General features: G+C 42.6%; 1 protein-coding gene and 1 long non-coding RNA gene across 3 annotated transcripts in view; one reads left to right on the plus strand and one right to left on the minus strand.

Moving 5' to 3' along the window:
- Positions 1 to 4103, minus strand: part of MOB3B (MOB kinase activator 3B) — a 120789-nt gene extending 116686 nt beyond the window's left edge. For both annotated transcript variants that reach the window (XM_088130230.1, XM_088130232.1), the window contains exon 1: positions 3770 to 4103. The gene's annotated coding sequence lies outside the window, so the exon portion shown is untranslated. The remainder of the gene's footprint in view (positions 1 to 3769) is intronic.
- Positions 4104 to 4594: 491 nt separating this feature from the next.
- Positions 4595 to 8517, plus strand: LOC112540490 (uncharacterized). The gene is made up of 2 exons (XR_003084574.2): positions 4595 to 7320; positions 8240 to 8517. It is a non-coding gene; the product is annotated as an uncharacterized LOC112540490 (long non-coding RNA).
- The last annotated feature ends 94 nt before the right edge of the window (positions 8518 to 8611 follow it).

Raw genomic sequence — 8611 nt, forward strand, 5'->3', positions numbered from 1 at the left:
TGACAGGACAAGATGACATACGGAAAAGGTTTACTGATTGTCCATACCTGGTGATTGGTTGTAAAGTTGATACCAATTGTTTTAGACCTCACAAACAAATCAGTTAATCCAAGGTAAGAACCCCTGTAAATTGTTTAATTCTTCATTTTGTTGACAGAATCATTACTACTTAAGCAGAGCATTTAAAAGAAGAAAGAATGATAAGGAGAAAAAGAATGTCTAAATCAACAAAGATTCTACTAGTGTGACTATTATCTCAGATGTCAGGGTGTTGCTAATCAGTGATGATTCAAAAAGGTAAACTTGAACAGGAGTTATAGTTAATACATCCAGGTGATAAAAGACAAGGAGAAGGCAAAAAGAAAAACCACAGCCATTTTTAGAATTAAACAGAAAAATCCCAAGGATTAATTACGTAGGTTTGAATCTAGTTAAATCTACCCATTTACAAAACAACTGTGTATCAGCAGAACAAGATTTCTGGTCCCTGCAAACTACTTAAATCTGTTTCAAAGAGTTTGGGACTCTTTGGAGCACATTTCATCATGCAGATGAAGAATGGCAAAAATGCCCATAGCGTAGGGCCGACATAAGCCATTTAAGATCCATTATGCCAAACGCAGTTCACCAACCATGCCTGGTAATAATGCCAGCAAAACAAATCTGATTTTGCTACCCACCTGAAGCAGAACGATGAGGTTGTATAGTTAAAGCTCATCAAAACCAATCACAGTACATTTAGTTCAGGGCTGGTTATAATGGTATAGGTTGCAAATTGTACAAGCCTGGCTCTGGCCAAAGTCAAACCTAGTCGGATCTGGGGCTCAAATCAGAACTCCCTGCATTTATTTACAATGTACATCTACGAAAATGAAATATAATAAAAAATCTTAATGGCAAATCCAGAGTTTGCAGAACATAAGCTTTATTTCCATTATAAGTACCAGTAACCTACAAACCATAGCTGTTCCATCTGCATATCTAGAATTTCCTCAGTGCAAAAGATGTGAGCATGACGTCAGAAGGTGGGTAACAGAAGTTAAAAGTGAGCACTGAATGAGAAACAAATGGTGCTGAATATGGTTTACAGCCTGAAATCCTGAAAATAGGAGTTAAAGGCCATGAGCCTATTTTTCTCATACCATGAGTCAGTTTTAATTAAACGTTCTTTGTTCAGATAATTACCATATTTACTTTACTTTGCAAACAGCTGATTGAAAACTATACCAAAGGATATTAATAATCTTACCTAAACAATGAGAGGTAAGAGGGATGAAGAGAGATCTTATTAAAAGAAAATGCACTACAAGCAGATTTTCTCATCCTGTACATGGAAGATTATGTTTACCTGTGCACTTCTGTCAAGTAACAACTAGGCACCGTGTATGTGCTTCCTCTACCCAGTCCAGTTCCTAAAATACTTCTATTGAGCTGATTCAGCATGGGGTTAGATTTGGCCCCTCTTCATCTTGACCAGGTGAGCAATACTGTCTGGTTATTCCATCTTGATTGGCCTAAGTTGTCATTATATACAAAGACTGAATTTTGTGTCTTAAAAATCTTACAGGAATCCTGGTTTCTTTTATGTAGTGCTAAAGGAGGGAGGAGATAGCACAGTCTAGCGCCAAAAAACATTGTTTTCAAAGAGACTTATTTTATAGACATGCCTTATAAACATACAATATATCTGCCGTATCTTCTCTGAAAATCATAATTATACCATAGGCTAATAAGCAGGGTGCTTGTGACCTGTTTCAGAATTCCGCATTTCATATTAAAATATTTAAATCAGCGTTGCAAGATACTTGACTACAGAGTGGCCCCAATAAGGATTCCAGTCACCTGACTCGGTTTCCTCACTAAAAGAGGACAACAGTTCTCCCTCCAAGTGCTGCGTTTCTCCAAATCCACTGACTGCATGAGGCCAGGCTTTTCACTGATTCAGCCTCTAGCTTCCATTTAAATAACCCCACATCCCTTCCATTTTTAACAAGCATTGCTTGTTAAGCATTGCCACAAGGTGGCAAACAGGTCACCAATCCTGAAGCTTTCCCAGTGGGCCTCCTTTCCCCTCAGCAGAGCAATTACGATCCCTAAGAAAAAGAATCTGTTTTGAGGTTCCCACTTGCGCCTATGGAGAGGAAAGATGAAGTAGGAAAAGGCTGCTAAACAACACTGAGAACGGCCACTTTTTTTCCCTTTTTTTTTGGCTTTGGATCAGTAAACCTCCTCCTACCTCCTCTTTTCAGATAAGGAACACTTGTTGACATTGTTTTTATTTCAGGCTTCACCTCCTTTCAGAGATACAAATCAAAGCTATTTAAAGCAGCAGATCCTGAAGAACCAGTCTGAGATTCCCTAAAGGCAGTAAAATCGAGCTCCCTTAACATTAGTGAGGCTAATATCTTTAGTACAGAATAGAATAGTACAGAATAGAAAAAGAATTGGAATAACCCTTCCTTTCCTCCAACCTAGGATTTCTATTTTTATTTTTTTTTTTACTTACCTTCACCCCTTCCTTTTCCTTAACAAATTTCCTTCTCCCCAAACTGGGTTCTTAAAAGCTTTTTCATGGGAACTGTTCTCACACTGCTCTTTTCACCCCCCAGCTATGTGGGTTTCAAACAATAGCCCATTGGCTGCTTTTGATCCACAAAAAAGAGAATGAAATTTTCCATCTTTTGCGTGAGGGTCATGAAAAAAACTGTTCATCCCTATTGAAGAAACGCTTAAAAAGCAAAATCTGAAAGAAACTTTTGCACATCATCAAAAGGAGGGGCTCCAGATGTCTGACAGGAGATCCAGAAGAAATTATTCCAGTCCCCTCCTACTTAAAAAAAAAAAAAATTAGGGAAGCCAAGGCCGCTGTCCTGTGCAACTTACCTGGGACTGAGTTGAGCTAAGCTTTCTGTGGTTTATTTTAAGCTGGCTTTTCCCAGGACGGCAGGGTGACTTGGATTTGTGGAATGTAGCTGGGGCGCTAAACTTCCCGTGAATTAAAATAAAATATAAAAGTTTATTTGGCATCAATCCTCCCACGAATGCCACGACGCCCCTTTACTGCTGCCCCCCCCAAAGTCTTGAATATGTTGCAATTTCTGTCTCCCGGGCAATCAACCCGGTTTCTTACGAAAGGCGATGGAACAGACAGCAGCAGCCAAACACATGACTCCAGCGAGGCATGACTTTTTCGACAACAACAAAAACCTCCCCCCGCCCCCCCCGCCTTTAATTCAAACGGTCCTTTACAGCCATTTGGAGGAGGAGAAAGAGGAAGGGGGCCGGCGCCCCAGCTGCTAAAAGACTCCAAAACAGTAATGATAATGGGTTGGAGTCTGCCGCTGGAAAAAAGCAGCAACCGCGTGACCCTCCTTGCCCTTCCTCAGCCTTTTCGGGGGTAAATTCCATTGCAATCGCTGCCACCGACTTCCGAGAAAGCCTATGCCGGAGGATGAGGCGGCAATCCCACTCCACGCTTACTTAGGAGTAAGAGAATCCCGCCGAGTTGGGGAAGAGACCAAGAAGCGCCGCCTGAAACTGCGCTGCGAAGGACGAGGAAAAGGGCTCAGGGAGCCAACTTCCACGGCACTTTGTTGCACAATTCAAGATGCGCAGCTTTCCCTCCTTCTCCGCTCCCTCGGCAACACAGCCACATGCGCACGCAAACACACACACACACATCCTCGTCCGTTTCAGAGAGGAATCCAAGGAGGCTGTTGCAGGGAGGAGGAGGAGGCAGCCCAAGCAGAAGGCATTCCCTGGGATTTACCTTCATTCAACCCGCTGGGGCAGGCGGCGGCTTCTTCTCGTTCGTCCTTCCACGAGGCAAGGATACCGGACGGAGAACGGGACGGCGTTTTGCAATCTCACAGAGATCAACTCCAAAGGGAATTCCAGGGAGGGAAACAAAAAGCAAAGCAAAACTCCAGCGCCAGCGAAAATGGGGAGTTTAGTGCAACGGGCCGGTGGGTCGCTTTACCCACGCCGCGCTCCTTCCCACGGGAGGCTAGCGAGAAAAATAAGGAAGGATGCGGATTCGCGCCGCAAGGCGCCGCCGCGCTATCAACAAACGCCCTGCACTCCGGCGGGACTCGCGCGGCTGAATGCCGTGCCGCGCGGAAGGGCATCCGAGAGGTTCCCCTGGCGGACACGGCGAGTACTGCAGCGCCCTTCTCGCAACGCCCGAGCCGGCCGAAGGGAGCGTGGCTAAAGTTTTTATCTTCTACTTCAGCGAAGGCGGGATTGCTGGTTGCCAGCAGAACCCCGTGAGGCCAGCAGGAGATCCTTTGGGACGTAGGGCGGCGCTCTGAAAAGGCTCGCAAAAGCGAAGGGTGAAGCCTTATGAAATGCCCCAGAAGTACTAACTGTTAGGGGGAAGCTGAAGAGAACAAGAGCCTCCGGGTAATCTTGTAATTTTTTTGTGCCTTTGAGTCAGTGTTGACTCCTGGAGACTGCCTGGACGGGTCCCTGCAGTTTGCTTGGCAAGATTCTCAGAAGTGGTTTGCCCTTGCCTGCTTCTTCCTAGGGCCGAGAGAGAGAGCGACTGGCCCAAGGCCACCCAGCTGGCTTTGTGCCTGAGGTGGGACTAGAACTCACGGTGCCCCCACTTTCTAACCTGATGCTTTAATCGCTACCCCGAAGTGGCTCTCAGTGTTTGAATCTAGAGCTCCTGATAAGTTTTCTCTGGTTGGGGATCATAGAAGTTGAAGTGTGAAGGGCATCAGATGGGTACTGAGGAACATAAAAAGAGCCATGTTGAACCAGACCAAAGGCCCATTAAATACCCCTGGTAGGGTTAATAAACAGGATGGAGGGCAAAGGCCATAGCACCCTCCCATTTGTATATCTCAGATATTCAGAGACCACCTTGCTGTTTTTGGCTATATATAACGTGAAGTCTTTGAGAGGGTTCTCTTTGAAAACATAATTCCCTTCTTTTAAAAACTGCCAAATTGGTGGCGGTGCAGCAAATGAAAGCAAATTCCTTCAGCTAACCATTTACTAGGGGAAGTAATGATTCTTAAGAGATTTGTTATTACCCAGGATCTAAAGTTTCACATCTTGTTGGTTATTAAACAGACATAGCCATAGAGAAGGTGGACAAAGGGCAAAACTTTTTAATCTGAGGATTTAAAAAAAAAAACACTAAAAGATAAGAGAACCAGCTGTTTATTGGGTGGGAAAAAGTAGTTTGTTCTCTTTATATGGAGGGTTTCTCTAGCTTTTTGTCCCCTCATTTCTCCAAGAAATTCAGATGCATGGCATTTCCCAAGACTTTTGTCATTACAAGAAAGACTGGGTTCATGCATCATGGTAAGCCAAAAAGTGGTGTGTTTGATTTTAGGATAGGGGTTAACATACACAAACGTAGTTGCTATGACTTATTCAACAAATCGTAGCTAAGAGCAGTGTGTGAATCCAGTCAAAATTAAGACTGCAAACCCTTCTCTTCTCCCTCCTCCTCTTTCCTTTTTGGTGGAACATAGGAGGAATATCATAACCATAGGCACTGGAGGACATCTCTTGACTTCGTGTATTAGCTTTCTCTAGCTTTTCACTGGTAAGAAGATGAAGATCCTTCACATTATTCTTAGTTTGGAACAAGCTCTTTAGCAAATACTGAAATGTGTTGTCGAGTGAGCCTGTATGATATTCGCTTTCACCACATGCTTTTCCTCCCTGTGGAGGGAAGGACATGATTGTATAAAGGGGCTCCACCAAAACTATTAAGGTCACATTCTACAATGACATCATTGTATCATTAGATATACACCCTTGTTCTGCAGATGTACAGGAAAGGGCAAAGGCAATTGTTCAGAGATGAGAGAAAATTATTCTTTATATCCTCAGCAATTCCTAAACCACTCCTTCTGTTAACCGTTGTGAAATTGTAAAATGTTTTATTTTAAAAGTGCACATATACATCTAAACAAATACACCGTTTATAGAATCTTGTATCACATGGGCCTTTGCCTCAGATCTGATATGGACCTAGAACTGCCTCTGTTTATGAGTCTGTATGAAACAGTGTGGTGTAATATTCAGGATACTGGACTAGGATCCAAGAGAGGTAGATTCAACAACATGCTGATTGTAAGGCTACCTACTGTAGAGATGTGCCAACCCTTCAAGAAGTAGTAAGCCATGGAGTTCAGCTTTCACATGGTCTAGGTATAAAATTTGATTCTAATGGCACTGAAACCTAGTTTTTTTTTTTTTAACAAAAAGTCTAAAAAAGAAGTTAAAATAAGTAGAGAATTTCCCACAATTTGCTTCCATGCCATAGAAAAGCTTCACTGAAAAGTTTCCGAATGTCTGCTTGTGATCAAAATGAGTATCGGTACCATTAAAGGAACAGTGGTATTGATTATAAAGAAGAAAAACTGAGGTAGCAAATCTCAAGTATCTACTCATGATTAGCTTCTAGATAAAGGCACAGTGGCTGTTGGTTTTGGCTTCCATTATCTGTGCCCCTAGGGCAGTGTTGTCCAAACTTGGCCACTTTAAGATGAGTGGACTTCAACTCCCAGAATTCCCCAGCCAGCCATGCTGGCTTTTGTATAACACAACTTTGAAAAACTGCAAAATGTCATCATCTGGAGGCAGCCCCAAGACATTTTGCCCTGTGTAGGAAATATTCTCTCTCCCAATCAAAGTATCCATGTCTGGTTAAATTGTTTTGGCACTGGAGGCAGAAAATTTTAAAAGCATCTAGATACTTCTGGCAACAGTAACAGAATAATCATAATTATATAACTAATAATCTTTTTTGGGATATCCATCATTAACTGTCTAAGGTAGTCATATCAGTTTGCTGATTTCAGTTTTCCATTGTCCATTCTTTTTATTGTGAGATCCCCTTGAATGCAACTTAAAATTAAAGGCAAGATCGTGAATTAAGGATTTCTTAACCAGTTTGAGAAATTCAGCTTTGCTGAGTAACTGTAGTAGTAACAATGTTTATTTAAGAAGTGCTTAACCAGATCAGATCAAAGTCTGCTTTGTCCAGCAAGATTCCGTGAATGTCCACTAAAAACTGATCAGTGCTGCCTTGAATCTTCTGTAAACATACCTGCTTATTTTTTCTTAATCTCCTATTTTTCAACTATGTATGTAATTCAAGACTGCTCACAAACAAGAATAAAAGGAACATAAGAGCTTAAGTTATACAGAAAAAAAATCATTTGAAAAAGTTAATTCCAATGAATCACATGAAAAATCTGCTGTAGTTTGATGCCTGACTGGAGAATTGTTGGCATGACATTCACATCTTTTTCTTCAACCAGAACCAAGAATGACAACATGAAATCCTGAACCAAGGTAAGACAATTTTTCATTTGTGACTGCTATATAGGTGGTCCTTATTGAACAACCACTTGTTCAGTGACCATTCAAAGTTATGACGGCACTGAATGAGGGGCACTTGTGACAGGTCCTTGTGGTTGCAGCTGTTGCAGCATCCCTGCAGTCATGTAATCATGATTCGGGCACTTGGCAACCAACTCGCAATTTTGATGGTTGCAGCATCACAGTCATGTGATCACCATTTGTGATCTTCACTGCTGGCTTCTGACAAGCAGAGTCAATGGGGAAGCCAGCAGGAGGTCACAAATGGTGATCATGTGATTGCAGGATGGTGCGACCACATGGGATTCACCTAACAATGGCAACTGGGACTGCCACAACTGCTGTCATAAGTCGGTATGGTCATGTGATGTGGCTCTTTACAACTGCTTCACTTAGTGATGGAGCTGCTGGTCCCAATTACCATTGTTAAGTGAGGACTACCTGCATCTGCAATGAGACCTAGTTTGATGTAGTGGTTAAAGCACTGGGCTAGAAACCAGGAGATCAAGTTCTAGTCCTGCCTTAGGCATGAAGCCAGCTGGGTGACTTTGGGCCACTCACTCTCTCTCAGCCCTAGGAAGCAAGCAAGGGCAAACCACTTCCGAAAATCTTATCAAGACAACTGCAGGGACCAGTCCAGGCAGTCACTAAGAATCAACATTAACTTGAAGGTGCCCCCCCAAATCTGCAATAAGTCCCACAACTGGGTCCCCTACTGTCTTTCTGTCCCCCACCAGCTGTCACTGGGATATGCATATCTAAAAACCACCTCTGGAGTTTGGTGGGAATGAGTCCATCTTGACCTTGATCTGATTCTGCAAGGACTGGCTTGTTCATATGGGTAGAAGTAGAGAATGTATTTCACAAGCTTTTTTTTTTAATTTCATTTCAGACTTGTTCAAGCTTTGGCGATCACTTTAAAGCTTGGGATCTGGGTGCTTGAAGGCTCTCCTATTTAATGGAAAGCTGCCTGTGCAGCACCTGTCTTTTCAAGAAAGGATAATAGACAGGCGATCTGGCTTTCCTGGCTGGGATCCACTGACTTTGCATTTTTTTCTGCGGGGAGGCTGCCCTTGCATCTCTACCCAAGGAGTGTTTTATTCTCCCAGGCCCTTAAAATTCTGGTTGTATTGGTTTTATGTGCAATTAAATTCTGTGACTGCTATTTCACTTTTATTTGTGCTGTTCTGACTGATTACAGGTTTTGTAAATCATTAACCATCTTAGAATAGTGTTTAAAATGGGGTAGATCTCTGTAGTAAAA

The sequence above is a fragment of the Python bivittatus genome, unplaced genomic scaffold, assembly GCF_059951505.1.
Source record: "Python bivittatus isolate LINGU-HERP-01145 unplaced genomic scaffold, Pbiv_v1 ctg000850_np1212, whole genome shotgun sequence".
In the NCBI taxonomy this organism is placed as follows: domain Eukaryota; kingdom Metazoa; phylum Chordata; class Lepidosauria; order Squamata; family Pythonidae; genus Python; species Python bivittatus.